Below are 16,208 nucleotides of genomic sequence, written 5' to 3'. Positions count from 1 at the left end.
GGTGACAGTGGGTTTGCATTTGGGTGAAACATGAAATGCAATCCAGGAACTGCAATTAAATACAGCTCCAGAGAGTTATCGCACAGACAATGACATTATCTTTAGGTCAACCATAGAAATACAATGTTCATTTTAGTTAGTTGTCTACCTGCTATGTATGCGTCATGTGTTACATACGTCACCTTTTTTGTGGACGAGGCTCTGCGGTCACCCTGCGACATCCGGAGCCACCAGAATGCTAATCACACTGACCAGAGCCCTCTGCGAGCGTCATTCAAATGAATCAAGGAGTCAGTCTAAACATGGTCTTACAAGCGTTCCTCAAAGCTTTCACCTGTGTCTCACTGTCGTCATCAGCCCATGAGTTGAGTTGAGAATATTATGTCATGCATACAGAATCGAGAATAAACCTCTCCATGTGCTCAACAATAAAAAACAAAGCAACAAGACATGATGCTGGAAATCACTAGTCTCTGTAGAGTAGTATAAAAAGTATTTTTTTCATTTGTTGCTCTGTTTACTGATCTTACTTGGTTAATAAAGGGACTTTTTGTGTCAAGCCACCGTAGCCCAAGGGAATGAGAGGAGATTGTGGTGGTGTTTCAGTGATCCGCAGACTTTTCTTGGATGAGATAAACTTAATTGATCTTATTGCAGCTCCTACTGCTGCCTATAGCAGTCAATAAAAGCATTAATTGCTTAATGCCCCTATAACAACTCCAAGAATCATGTCATGCTGTTGCATCATGAATTTCTGATAACTGATTCGATTTTGGTACACAACGCTGTGACCAGGAGGCATCATTAAGCTTTCGAATAAACACCAGGCCTATGATCAGATAAGAGTCGTACACATTTACAAGTCCTCTGTCTCTTTGCGATTATTCGCTCAGTATAGAGAAGCCGAGGACTGGAGGGGAGGCGCTAACAACGTCAAGTGAGCCGTCAAACTCGGTGGTTGAGCAATCACAGAGTCCAATCTGATCAGTCACTGACCGTCCTAATGATTCCCACAAAGCACGGTTAGCAATGGTATATTGGTTACCACTTTATCTCTTGTGGTAACGGTAGCTTGTTACTTGATTTGTTTATTTCCAAAGAGAAAGAGAATTTTAGCGTAGCTGGTGGTCATTGCTTGATATTTAATAAACCAAATAATTACATTCTCTGAAATGACATCCTCTGACAGCTTGAAGAGAGCAAACAACGTCGGCAGTGTTTCACTTACGTGCCGGAAATAATTCTGTCAGGACAGATGTATTTTTCAAAGCGGTGCAGATGTCAATGAAGCAGATCTGCTCAAATTCAAACCAGGATCAAGCAAAGTCAAAAATCAACAGACGTTTGTGCGTAGTTTGCCAAACTGCTCTTGTTGGTTACGATGAATTTTCTTCAGCTTTTGATAGCAGTGTGTTCTTATTAGCAGGGCTCTGGCGCCCGTGTACACACTCACACACTCACACACTCTCTCTCTCAGTACAAATACAGACAGTGCTATGCTGAGCAGATGCTCCTCAGTATGTATCACATCTTACACCTTTGAATAAAGGCTGGTGAAGAAAACCAACACCTCAGGAAGCAACTGCAAATTGCTGGAGTGCGCTGATACCCCGAGTGCTTTCATGAAGTGGATGTTAAGCGAAAATCTACATTTTATTAAAGCTTTTAGTCTTCTCCTCTGTTCTCATATTGCAGCTTAGGGATTTAGGCACCTCCTTCCAAGGTGCATGGAAGAGGGGATATGTCTGAAGAGGTGAAAATTGTCAGACCAACACGTTTACACTTGCGGCCTTCATCAGGGCGATGAGATGATAGTGTTGATGGTAAAGTTGTTGTGTACACTGCACAGTATGCTGCATGTGTTGCTTCAGTTTTGACCTCCTGACAGCTTTTCATAAGTCCATTGTGCCCATAAAGTGAAATATTCTCATGATTTTAGTGAAATAACACCTCTTTCAAGGGTCGTCTTGAATCAAGTTATCCGTATTTTGTTGAACAACGTTTTGATTGGTCTACCATATGCCATGTTTGCCCCTTTTAACTCAGTCTAAATGGGTCTTAAATAGCGAGCTAATGTTAGTTTGGCAATTCACTTAGCTAAGGAACAGTTACATCTTGTTGGAACTGTTTACAGACAGTTAATCTCTACGAAAGACCCAGAACTTGTGCGGTGCAACATGTTTTAATTAGTGACCACTTTGTAAATTAGGTTGACAAATAAATAAATGACGTAATTAGGCCCATTTGGAACTTGCTAAGTGTGGGTTTATCTTAGTGTAGTTGCTCACATTGATTAAGAAATGATGTTAGCAGCGAGGCAGAAGTGACAAATGTGCCCTTTAGAGGTAGAGTGATTCCTCCCTGTAGGCAGAGAAGCTTACAGACGATACCCATCATGAGAACAGGACAGTCTCCTCTCTTACAATTTAGACTGGGGGGGAGGGGGGGCGATTTCACATACAGTGCTGCCTTGATATGATGACACTCAGCAGTCAGGTGTGCTGTCTGAGGAAGATAGACTGCTCATTGCAAGTGTTTCCTCACTCCGGGCTTTGTAATTAGCTGTCAGCACCTTGAGCTTGACGATCTAATTGGTTCCTATGCTGCTTTAAACTCATTAAAGTTGACTATTTTAGAAGTTGATTTTGCGCTGTGTCCTCAAGAGAGACCGAAAAGGAAACATTCGGTTCACTGAAGAAGGTGCCAGCTGAGGAGCTCCCTGGGTCACCCTTCTCTCACAGTTAGATCCAGCACCGACCGGTCACTGGCATTGTGTGGCACTGCTTTTAATTTATAAATGACAAATGTGACACTCTCCATCGGTGTGGTATATCACTTATTTTTGGAGTTGGATTTCACCACAGCATGTCCAGTGTTGACGTCTGTTGTACCAAACAAGCAAAACTGTAAGTGGACTGAAGTGACGTTCTGTCATAAAAAGGTTAAGAGGCCAGGTTTCTGCTGTTGGATGCTGATATGTAAGAAATGTTATTAGTTAAAAGCTATGATGGAAGTCTGTGCATTCATAATGTAATTATTGGAAACCAATGTGGTAAGAAGTATAGGTCACGTCGATCTCACACTACTGGTACTGTTAGTGCAGTGGTTGTCCAAATGAAACCACATTTCCCAGTTGCTGTGTTACTTCCTGTCCTCCCCGCTGACAGTGATGAGGTCCTTTTTCGAGCGGCTTTTTTCTTCTTCTAATGTCTGCCACCACCAGAAACACTAAAAAGCTTTAGCTCTCTTCGCCCTGGAAGAACGGCACCCAGCTATCTGAGCACATTTCTTAGCCCTTATTAGCCTATTTAAAGACAAAGTTTGACATCTTGAGAAATGTGCTTATTCATTTTCTTGCTGAGAGTCAGAATAGAAGATCGGCAAAACTCCAAAGGTAACAAAATCCTACTATCAGCACTTCTAAAGCTCACGAATTAACAGACTATAACTCAGTTGTTCTGTCATATATTTCCCCAAAATCTCTTAAAAAGGGAATGCCCCTGAAACATACAGCTGCAGATACCAGTTCAGTGAAAGCAATAACAAGAAGTTGTGCCAATAATTCATGCAAGGTGTCCCAGGGCTAGGAGTGAGGCGGACAACATATTGTAGAGCTGAGGGGAAACTGCAGAGTCAGGCGATGTTTATCACTACAAGAGACACCTCTTACATTACACAGTCATTTAAGCCATTGTTAATATAGAAATCCTGATTAGTGGAGCTTTAAACTTCACTCTGATACACCAGCAAGCGAATTAGTAAGTAATGAGCTGGGTTTCATGGTCTCCAGTTCTGTGTCAAAGTTTGGTATGTCTCAGGTCCAGGCTTTTTTTTTTTTTTTTAGGTTAAATACATGAATAAAAATACTCTTTCTCATCCTGTGATGCCATTAACACTGCTAAGTGAATAATTTGAACGTGAATCTGTCCAGCAACTATAACAGATTGGCAACTATCTCAGGAGGCACCTGCAACATCTGGCATGTGGATCCACAAATCAACAGATCCAGGAGCCTTGAGACTGGAGCTCAGTGGGCTCTGCAGTCTGGAGGCTTGCTGTTACTCATTTCTGGCATCTTACTGTACTTGCAAGCCAATATAACTGCATTTCTTTTTTTTTCTGTCTCCCACAAGTGTATAGTAGCCTGACGTTGAGCCAGAGAAGATAGGGAGCTACAGAGGCATGGACGTGCTGTAGAGTTTATTCATCACCGCCTCCACTGCTCCTTCTTCTCCATGAGAAATTCTGTTTTTTTCCTGTCAGATTGCGAGAATGGCAGCTGATGTAAGACCACAAGATCACGCTTAAATATTTATTCTTCTTTCTGCATGGCATTTGATTAAACACCATAGGCCTACACTCGAGCAGGTTTGGCATCGCGCATACTAGTTTTAATTTTATGCTAGTTCCTCAGAAACAGAGATGCAAAACCAACAAAACAGCCGACATACAGCATGCATATTATATGTATACCCACACACAGTGACTTATTTTATTGTTGATTACCGTGGGATCATGTTGAAAGGTCACCAACCTACCAAAGGAGATTACTTGGGTGTGGGCTAATATGGCTGTTGTCTTTTGCAGTAGAGCCCAAGGCTTCATCATATTCGCTTTCTGCACTGACGTCATGCCTTTTCTTGAGGTTCAGTGAAGGGTTGGGTGGATCAATCAACCTCAAATATCAACAGTCTTGTTTTGAGTATTGGTATTCACATCAATGGGACTGATTGACCCATTTTTCTGTCATTGAAGAGACTCAGCAGACGATGTTCTGTCGACATCTTCTGACGTTAGATCACATTCCAGGTATGAGAACACACTTTTTAGTGCATACACTCGTTGCTTGCGAGCTGCTGCGTGCATGTGTACAGCTCATGTATTACCTCATTAGCTCAGAGAAGATGCACACACACAGTTGATCTGATGGCTGAACAAAAGAGGAGCATCGCTTGGAGTTATTTTAGATGCATGAGTCATGAACAAAGAATAGTGAAAGAAATTGTTCAAGGAAGAGGTTGACGTTTTGGGAAATACACTTTACTGCTTTCTTGCTACAATGTAGATGAGAAGATTGATACCACTGCACACCACGTCACGGCCAGGTGCAGTCACTTCATAGAGTCTCCACTGGCTGCCTGCCAACCTCACAGTGACAAGACTTCCAGCACATAACACCCTGAAAAACTACAACTTGTCATGTTTAGGCTTCAGTTTTTGTACAAATTAAACAAGATATAACATGTTACGTAGTGAGCTTCAGACAGTCTGGTGGGTTTGGACAGAGTCAGGTGAGCTTTTTTTTTTCCCCCATTTCCATTCTGGATGCGAAACTAAGCTAATCAGCCACTGGTTGTAGCTTCATCTTTGGCACACTGACATGGCACTGGTATTTATCCTCTCATCTAACTCTCACAAGAAAGTAAATATATGTATTTTCCAAAATGTCTAAACTTTTTCTTTAATGTTTGGCAAAACATTTGTTGATGAAAAAGTATGAGGAAGCAACATTATCAATAATATGGCTAACATGTTAGCAGACCTGTGCCTATTTGCACATCTAGCGGAAGCAGAGCTAATTTAACATTCATTTGGATTCCTATTTTTGTCGACCTGGTGACTCTTCACTCTCCTTTTAACTCTGTTTTGGTCTCAACCAACTCCCGAGGGAAATCTCTGGCTCTTGAGCAGCTACCTTTTCCCAATGTCAGTTTAAAAATAATGATTTGTGCAGCTTTAACCAGAAAAAAAATCCATCTAGACTCCACCTTGTGAGGCTATAACTCAACCAATGAGATCATTTCTGCTTCTGAGAGACGTTTGCAAACTGAAAACTAACATGTTTTTTCCTGCTGCTCCTCGCTCCCCTTCCTCCTCTGTTTCCACCTCTCGCCCTCTCCCCTCATATCTCCAGCTGTCGCCTGCTAGAATGTAAATGAGCCTCTCAGCACAGAGCCTATGATGGTGTCAGCCCTCTCCTTAGTCTCTGGTCTCATTAGAAGCCGAGTGTAGCTGACATTTACCCAGCCGCTGTGTTGACTAGCTCTTCATGCGGGCCACATGGGTCAAAACAATACACAGTGAAACTTCAACAGTCCAAATGTCTTCAGAAAGGAAGGTCGCTGGAGCCTGTTAAATGACTGGATGTCATTTAACAGGCATGTCAAACAAACAAAACAAAACAAAAACCTGATAAAATACCAAATAAAAGCTTTCAGTGTTAAAAAAAAGAAGAAAAATCCAACCATATTCTTTCACTTCAGGTTCACCATTCCTGATGATCCGTGTCCTTGCCGGATTGTGTGTATTGTTGGCATCAGTAAGTTGTGAGTATTTGTGCACAAATGTCAGCGTGACAAATTCCTGGCAGCTGGACTAATTAAGATTCTGAATTAACAGCAAATGCTCCTCGTTTTTCTTTCCTCTTTAGCTGCACAAATGCGTGAAAGAAGCTGAAATTGTCAAGGTTGTTTTGCGCAGAAACCTGCCTCATTTTACATATTAGTTAATATCAGTCTGTATATTAATAACGTCAGCACAATGCGCACTATTATCTCAAATTCACCTTGATTTGATTTGAACAACAGCCGTCTCCCGAGCCTTACAGTTAGCTGGAGAAATGGCTCCGCGAGTCTGAAATTAATAGGATGGCCGCAGCTATTTCCTGACTCTTCCTCCTCCTGGGATCTCACAGCTCTGTTTTTCTGCGGTCCTCTCATCCTGTTACTAATGCCTGACTCTGTGTAACCCTTATCTCCATGCTCACTACATGGCCTGATAGGGCTCTGTGTGTAAGCAATTAAAACGGCTTATTTGCCAGATAAGTGAGGGAGAGCGGTCAGATTGAAAGCCACAGGCTGCCAGTATCAGGTCTTTAGGTTACAGCCCCCGGGTTAAATAGTCCGGGGGTGCAGAGTGAGCCAACCGAGGCGTAGAGCTCAGTGTGAGTGTGTGTCGGGGCTGAAACTCTAGACAGAGGCTCCTCTAATATATATGGATATGAGTCCTTTATGGAGTACAAACTACCGGGGCTACATTTCTTTATGCACCTTTTGCAGTATGTCGGCTAGATATATAAAGCTTTGTATCGGATTTAATGAAATGTATTTTTTTACTTCTATTTAACCAGTTTATAACAGGTGTGGTTTGTCATGTGTGTTTGTAAAATGGATTATGGGTATTTAAGATGGTGACTCTGTATTTATCAGAGGAGCCTTGAGCTTGAAACATCACAGCTCATAAAAATCCTTCGTAGGGGAGATCTATCTGTTTCAACTCTGCTGTATTTATTATGATCCGGCGCCCGTCCTGTTGGGCTTTTTTATCGTTTCTTGTGAGGCTGAAACTCTGCCAGAGGGAGACACACAAACACACAAGGCTCTCTGTATGTTTTCCACGTTACCAACATACACTGAAATGAATATTTAACCATCATCCTGTGATGCAAACTTGTCAGCTTTCATCAAAATTTGCTGTTTTTACCTCAAAATAGGTCAGCCATGTGGATGCTTCACCCTGTGGCTGTCCGCTGAAGTCCTGATCCGCCCCACTGAGCCTTTGATTGGCTGAGCCTGATATTCTCAACCAAACCCTCACCAATGTCACTCCTCATGGCTAAAACTCACCAACCCAACCTGTGAAGGCAACGAGCATGAGCCAATCAGAGGCAGAGTGGGGCTTCATCACACAGCGGAGCAGAGAGGTGGACACAGTGAACTTCAGAGTACTTCAAAACAAAGCGTACAAAGTAATGTTTTCATCTACTTTGCATCTACAGTCTCCCATCCACCAAAAATATGAGGAATCCAATAATTAAGAGGAAACAACAAGCTAGAAAACGGGACCATATATTTAAATTAAAAAGAGGTTTTTAAGGCATCGTAGATGACCACAGTCCTCAGTGATTTGTTGGTCCTTTTAGTGTTTAAAAGTTTCATTTCATGCTTGAACTGGTGAGTATTAAGTTTCCTTTTACACATATAAAATGAGAAGATTTCAAATAAAGACGTGACCTCTGTCTAGACAGTTGTTCCCATAATAAAGACTAACATCACTTTTCTGTAAATGAATCTTAGTGCGACATAAAACATCAGAACACGTTCAGCGTCAGTCTGCATGTTGCCACAGTGTTTAGTTTAGATCAGTGAGATATTATGGACTTTGTGTCTTGACTTTAGTGTTGTAAACATCAATACATCTTTAAAATTCCAATAGATGCGACTGAGCGTTTCTTGTTGTCAGTGCTGCTTCATATCATCGGTCTGAATATCACTGACAGGCTTTTATGTGCCACTTGAACGGCGCTTGTATAGAAAAATTTAGCATGCATCATGAGAAGGGGCCTGTGTGCAGAGTATTGATCATTTTCTTCATCTGGCTGCACCTCTGATCATCAAAAATAAAGATGGTTGGATACACACTACTTCAAAAAGCTGCTCATATGTATACAGATTTAAATAGCTGTGCACAAATACACTATACTATATTCATATTACACATCTATGTCTAATGAATGAAACTCGTTCTCTGTCAAGTACTTCATGTCTGTACATCAAAGCCTCTTCCACCTCTGCTTTATAAGAGGCAGACGGGTGCCATATGATCTCAACACACGGTGTTCAGTGCTGAAATCTATGTGAAAAACTGTCTGTTGGCCACCACAGCTAACTGTTAGCATTTCTGTCAGAAAGAGGTTAAAGCGTCACAGCCTGTGACGCTTTAATCAATCAACCACCACCATTAACTTTAGCTATTGTAGCTAAGTTACCTGGCACTGGCCCACACACCCATGTATATATGGTTTATTATGTGAGATATATAGAATGAACATTTTTAGCCACTGACTTGCTGCTGATTCATTATTTTGTCAGTATTCCATATTTCTCTTATTGTCAAGACCAAAACCACCAAGGAATGTCCCACTATGGCACAGGTATTATCCGTGTAGCCAAGAGCTGATGTATCTTATTCCTCCCTGAATAGACCACCAGAGCTTCACTGTCGTCCAAAAAAGTGATCCACACTGCTGAATGAACATGGACGCCGTAGTTTATTTCAACTCAGTCCCACACACGCCGTCCTGCTGCCAGAAATACTCACTCGAGCACCAAACCGTCCTCTGTTAAAATAGTCTGCAGCAAATTCACTTTTGTACACCTGTGTGAGTCATGCTTGCTGAAAATGACGGAAGCCTGCCGTTACAGGAAATAACTTCCGAAAGGTTTACGTCTTCAGTGGGAAGGAATTATCTCCACAGACTGGGAAGGGACGTTGGACAGTACTGAGCACACAGGCCGTCTGAACGTTAGTGTTATTGTCTTCTCTACATGAGCCTCATGGCTGGCTAGCAACACTTTGTGCAGGTAGACAAAGCGGACTTATCTAGTAGGAGTAGGGGTTTGTCAGGTGTACTAAATAAAGGTTAACTGGGTCACAGGAAACTACATTTTTAAAGAAATCTACCACATTAGATTTTTTTCTAATGATATTTCAAATCTCCAAGCTGTATCAGATAGCCCTCTTTTTTTTTTTTTTTTCCTTGAGCTCAGTCAATTATCCAGTGGGCCACCATAACGGCTTCAGATGTGGTTGCCGGCAGATTGGCTCACAGAGCCTAAAATGAAAACATGTACAGATGGGAAAAAGAGAGAAAGGCAGCAGTGACAGAGAGCTTTCTGAAGACATCACGGCAGAGTAACGGAGAAGACTTCGACCTTGGCTGTGACCTGAGCAAACTGTAATGAGTTCTGAACTTCTGCCTCAGCTCAGTATTGTTGTGGTTTTCAGAGTGCTGAGAGCTGGTAAACAGGATATTGAGTCCCAGATGGGCTTGGCTCACATCATGAAAGTACTGTAGGCCCACAGCTCCACGCAAACCATCAGCCATCGAAATGAAATGCAGGGAAGGGGATGGGAGGGAGGGAGGAGGATGGAGGGCAGAGTGGGAAAGAAAGATGTTTCCGCTGTCCAAAATGTGCGTTGGTGTGTTTGTTTGGAAGCTTTCAGAGGCTGGAGTTATCCTCCGTGACGGGCACATGTTTAGAAGCCACTGGGCCACACACAGAGCAACACTAAGACGCTGCTGAAGAGATAAAATGGCCACGCGGGGGGAAAAACCTGGACACAGACCAGCTGATCTCCATTTTCTCTCACTGTCTTTTTCAGTCTCGCTCACTCGTCTTTCTTTCTCCCTCTTTTTCTCGCTCTGCGTGAAATAGGATCACAGTTAACCGGAGTGGGAATGCTGGATGAGGGGGAGGATGGCGTGAAGACGAACTACAAAGACCAGGGCCGTCCGAGCAGAGGAGGATTCTGGGATGGCAACAGGCGGTGAGAAATATGGACCGAATCATGTGCACGGAAAACAGAAGTCCATTATAAAAACAGCTTGATTAATGGAGGCAGTACAGCCACATACTCTCCTTTAAGGTACACACCCGTGCAGATCGCAGCTGCAAAACACAGAAATTTAGCTCCTGCCAGAGAAATTTCAAACAATTTCTTTTGTTATTGTGTATTTTTGAGAAGCTAATAGCCAATAGCCACAGCTTTACAACAGATTCAAACAGGACTCAGTGCAGCTATTATAGTTACATTCTGGATAGTTGCGCTCCATGCATTTTGGACCCAATGCCAATGCTCAGTGCCAGTGTAGGACGCAGTGTCCTCTTTATGTTGTGAGGTGAAAATTAAGGCTGTGGGCGGCTTATTTCTGCTTACAGCAACATTAGAGTGTGTTTTAAACCCTTTATAGTATCATATATTGATTAAAAATGCTTGTGAACTTAACCATGCAGTAGTTGTTGCATGCAGATATTGTAGAAAGAAAGACAACATCAGGTCTCCTGTCCTGTCACCTCCATGCTGTCCTCTACCAAAATAAAAGCAAAAATACACAGTTATAAATAAAGCTATAGAAAATGTTAAAGTGGTCAAGATTACATTATGTTACAGTTTCCTTTGCTGGCTCAGGGTCAGCTGTAGCAGGGATGGAATATGCTTCTTGTGTATTTTAGAAAGGCCTGCAGCTATTTTTAAAACTAGAGGAAATACAAATATCATTTTATCAATGTGGGCTACTCAAGATGGATCTGGAGCATCACATTCTACCAATGGGCCCATTCAGAACACTTTCTTATGTTCAAAAACAGCAATAAGAGCATTTTTTTGCTTTGCAAATTTGTGTCCATTTGGCCTTTCTACAGCTATTGCAAAATAGATGAATATATAAATTATTGGCATCTGATTATTTTTTAGTATTGGCCAGCCTGTGACTCTCCCAGCAGGAGAGGGGATTCAGAGTTTCTAGCAGTGTGGTTAGAGGGTATTAAAGCAAGAGGAAGTAAAAATCAATGGTGGTAGGCACAGTCACATTTATCACACATTTGACTGAGCAAAAGTCCACAGAGGCCAATATGAAAAATGGCGAAAGGACCAGTTAAATTAAAGCCCTGCCAAAAACTCAACAGGCAAGTGAGACAAAAATCCACTCAGAAGAAGAGGACGGAGGTCAGAGTGAAGAATGTGCAGCAACCTTTTGCTATTGTTTTATCACTTCCGCGGAGCTCCTGTTTATTCAGCGGCTGGTGAATTTGTTCGACTCGAAATGAAACGGAGGTAGAGCAGAGCGAGCCGCAGATCAAATAGAATGTGAGAGTGGAGGGGAAAAAAAGCCCTCGCTTCCTACTTACATCAAACAGCCGTACGGCGGGTGCCAATCAGCCGCCGATATTTTACACAAATTCCAATGGTTTGAGGAGAAGAGAGCACAAACGCGCCTATCAAGGCGGTGCAGCCGAGCACCTGACCTCCTCTCCAGTCTTTCATTTGGAGCGGTGAGGAATAAATCCCTGGGCAGTTTGCTGGGGCTCACAGGTTTCATCTCACACCTTCAAAAGCTTTTTATACATCGCTGCAAAAAAAAAAAAAAAAAAATGTCCAGACTCATCTTTAAGACTCTTAGAACAAAGAGGAAAACCTGCCACTGGTAACATCCTAATTTCTCTGATTCCAAGACAAGTGATGGTGTGTTGTTGGAAGCGGATTTCTCCACCAGTGTGGAGATAATGGCGAGTGAAGCGACAGTGAAGCTGTCTGACCCCACCGGTATTCTTCAACATTTTGGAAAATACACTCACTCGCTTTCCGCCAAGAGATCAATGACAAGGTCGACAGCACTCTGATATTTGTCCTAGCACAGATAGAACAGAAGGGTCCGCACGCGGATTCACCTGCTCTTCCTGACATCGGTCTCATGTTTGTCTCAGAGAGCCGCTAGCTCGTGTTAGCCACACGGCTACATGGCGGCGAATGAGATGAGAATCTGTTCGCTTTTCAGTAGCTTCACCTGTCGTAACCGGAGACGACGCCTTGTCAAAACACAAACTGAGAGCACAGATCAGCGTGCAGAGTCCTTGTCATCCTAACCCTCTCGTAGATATGACATATGTGGAGATATAACCAGAGGGCTGACACAAAGAGGCTACCATTCACGCCATTTTAGAGTCGTGCACGCCAGCTCCAGACAGGAAGGTGTGAGGCAGTGGGAGGGTTTACACCCAGAACCTTGTTTCTGTGATGCAGCAGTGCGAACCCCTGCACCACCATGCTGCAAAATTTCAATCAGCCATAAATGAAACTAGACATTAGCTTAGCTAAGCATAAAGACTGGAATCAGGGTGAAGCCCGGCTCAGTCCAGAGGTCACGAAATTCACCCACCAGCACCTGTAAAGCTCACTGTTAGCCCGTGACATAAACGATGCCTTCAAACGTCTCACCAACTCGTGACAGTGAGCCAGCATGCATGACATCAGGACCCTGAAACTGAAGCAGCTAAATGGAAGCTTAACTTTTCCTACTGTGATATGTCAAAATGTCTTCGTTCTCATTAGCTTAATCCACGCACAAACAAAAATGGAAATACGCCAAGCGGGGAGTTATGAGCTTAATTTCACAGTGGTTAGGTATGCCCTGATGCGCGTTTCATTTGGATCTCAGAGCGTTTTAATTGTTAAAATCTTAAGTGCCCTTGTATCAGATTGATGGACCTATAGAAACGTTGCTGTTACTATAACTGTGGGTCTTGTTAGGATTTTGTATCCCTGAATGTGCCCAGTGTTTGTCTTTATGCTGTTAAATAATGACCGTAGCTGTCCATGCACTCACATGTAATTGTGGGCCTAAATCTGCTATGTTTATGAAAAATGTAAAAAAAGAAGACCTGGGCACCCACAAAGCCCCACCAGCTCAAAGACCCCCCGCTGCTGGTGTGTTGCATGTCACAGCTGTTCAGTCCTAAGTCGGCCTGGTTGGCGAGGAGCAGCGGACCATGAAGCCTCGGTGTCACCTCTTTGGATCAATGGCGAGGCAGCGCGAGGCCGAGGTCATGTGACCCACGGAGAAAGGTGACATTGGCTGATCTGCCGGCGCTGGCCAGACAGTCTGCACCAGGTCGCCCAGCTGGAAGGGGACCGGTCTGACCTGAGCCAGGCGGCCCGGAGCGTTAAGCCTGATCATTCATGGTGCAGAAGCTGCCGCCGACGCTTCCAGCTAATTGGGGGCCGCTGCCAGTTAGCTCTTCTCTGAGGGAAGGAGCTATTGGCGGCTAAAAAGTTGCCAGATGATGTCATCAGGTGATTTGCTGCAGCGGTCTGTTCAGTGCTGAGAGACAGAAGAGGCGGAAGAAGCATCCACATCCTTGAAGGGAAGAAGCATGAGCAGCAAAATGAACTTTAAGTATTAAAAGTTATGAGCTAGTTTTACCTAATTTCTGTACAGTTTGGTAGTTCAGTGATTCCCAACCAAGAGGTCAGGCGCCTCCAAAAGGTCATGAGGGATGGTAAGATGAGTAACGGGGTAACAAAGAAGATTTTTGAGCCCTGGACAGTGATGGAAATGCAATCATTAGAGAACTCATCTGCAACATGACTGTATCAGACCCTGCTTTTTATAGGGGTCACAAGCCCAAAACAAGCCAATGGAGGGTATTTTAAAAGCTTATTACATGTTTTTCTATGTAAAATCTTAATATGAAAAGTAGTTAGTGACTGTAGCTGCCAAACAGTTTTTTGTGGTCTGACAAAGCAGCTATTTTATTTATTTTAGTCTGGCTCGCTCAGAAATAGACACAGCATTTGGAGTTTTAGGTTTACAGACATTTGTTTAATTCCCAGTTGCTTTTTTTTATGGCAGAGATACTGAAACTGGGAAAAGGTCAGCGGGTGGAGCCACAGTTTCTCTGGCTATGTGATGTGAAACTAAAGGTCAGGGAAAAGGTGAGAAAGGGGGAAGCTAATGTTATGATGACAAGTACGGCAAAAAAACACAAAGCTACCATTTCACTGTAAAAATGTGTTATTCTATGAGGTGTAACTCAAGCTGGGTTTTTTTTCTATTTTCACCCTCAGAGCAACTCCACCTCTGAGAAATGATCCTACTATCTGCACCTTCCCCCCCGCTGCTCCGCTCTGTGCTTTTTGGTATGTAATTTATTTCCATCTACAGTCTATTCCTGTCGTCCGATGTATCATCCCTGCATTTGTGCACCCATCTTGAAAACCGCCATTATGTCTAATTCATTTAGTCCCTGATGTGTTTAGCAGATTAAAAGCATTAGCTCTGTGGCAGCAGGTGGAGGAGGAAGTGTCCGGATCAGCCCGCCGGTACTTCCTGCCACAGTGTCACTGTATTTCATCATCAGAGGACGCGCACCATTTGCTTCAGGTGGGCTGACATTAGTCTCAGTGCAGGAGGCCAAATCGATCCATTGCTATTAAAATGAGTTGACTTCCTGACAGCAGTTTGGTGGATCCGCTGACAGAGTGTGCACCGGTCTCACCACACCCACCAACAGCACCAAAGCATCAGATGTATTTCTACATTCTACAGTGAGACGTCTTTCATGACTAATACAAAATGCTTTTACAAGAGCACAGCTGAAGTAAAGACTCCATGATAGACTTTGTGAAACCTTCTCGTATGTGGAATCCATTGATGAAAGTGCTGATTTGGTGAAATAAAGTAAACTGAATTGATTGGAGAGCTCCATGACAGCGATGAACAGCTGGGGAAGCTGCACTTACCAAAAGCCAAAGAGGGAATTTAACTAAAAGCTTCTGTTTTTAAACTGGAGTTTGGTTTTATTACGTTAAGTTTCAAAGAGTCCTCATGGAAAATTTAGCAGTTTTACAGACTGCAATGAAATGAAGCCAAATAAAATGAAAATAATTCTCCCCAAATGTAATTTTAAAGTGGAAACAGAAGTGAGGCATCACTGAGGTACAGACCTGCAAAACGGACTGCAAGAACACAGTTGCAATGCAGACTGTCTGATTTATGCGGGAAAGTGAAATTAATATCTTTTTTTCTGTTTTAAGAAATATACTTCCGTTACGGATAAATTCATATTTTTGAGTAATGCATTCACCAGAGGAATGGAAAGTGACTTCTTTAAACAGGACCAAATAATAGTTTTTTGCCGTAATAGCTTCAATCCAGATTTTGGATTGACGCGGTCTCCAAAAAACCTTTGCAGTGGCAGCGCGGGTTTGTGCGCCTGACTGTGCGCACTCACCGGCGGGGAAACTCTTTACGGTCCCGGAGAGAGGCCAGAAAAATGACTGTCGAGGTCGCTTGAATGGCTCTTACCTGTAATTGTCCCACTCCCTTCCCGCACTTTAACGCCCGTTCAAACCATCGGCGGGGCTGCTGCTACAATCCAGAGGTGTGTCTGTGAGGTGGAGACATTTGCGTCCTGGGCTGGCGAATAAAACGGGAGTGGTGCCTGTTTTCCCCCCAGATCAAATCAAACAGCCTTATCAGAATCAGACACGATTATTCTTCTACTAACGCGGCACCTCATCCGCCGCACAGCCGAGATGCTCCTGCGTCCAAAACCTCCCCTGTCCTTTAATTCCGGTGGAGTCCAGGAAACCAGGAGCCTGTCAAAACGGATAATAAGCTTTAATTGCGTCCTGCTGGTGCGCCTTTGGTGGGATCTGCCCGCACACTTCAAAATGAAAAGATGAATTTCTCAAAGTGGGATCGATCCTGATCAATCACTTCAGCCTCCAGTCTGCGCTCCGCCGCGTCTCCTCTCAGTCTGACAGCTCCGCTCTGTGCGCACTAACTTTTATGGAGACTCCGGAGCGCACAGCGCACCGCCGCTACCTCTGCCGGTAACGCGTTACTGTATTGTGATTACTGTTGA

General features: G+C 43.3%; 1 protein-coding gene across 1 annotated transcript in view; it reads right to left on the bottom strand.

The window, feature by feature from the left end:
• The window catches only part of LOC143314801 (chemokine-like protein TAFA-2), a 59,877-nt gene extending 43,772 nt beyond the window's left edge, over positions 1-16,105 (bottom strand). The window contains exon 1 of the mRNA XM_076721997.1: positions 15,647-16,105. The gene's annotated coding sequence lies outside the window, so the exon portion shown is untranslated. The remainder of the gene's footprint in view (positions 1-15,646) is intronic.
• Positions 16,106-16,208: the final 103 nt, after the last annotated feature.

Source organism: Chaetodon auriga, chromosome 22, assembly GCF_051107435.1.
Source record: "Chaetodon auriga isolate fChaAug3 chromosome 22, fChaAug3.hap1, whole genome shotgun sequence".
NCBI lineage: Eukaryota > Metazoa > Chordata > Actinopteri > Chaetodontiformes > Chaetodontidae > Chaetodon > Chaetodon auriga.
This window is presented reverse-complemented; position numbering and strand designations above follow the sequence as displayed.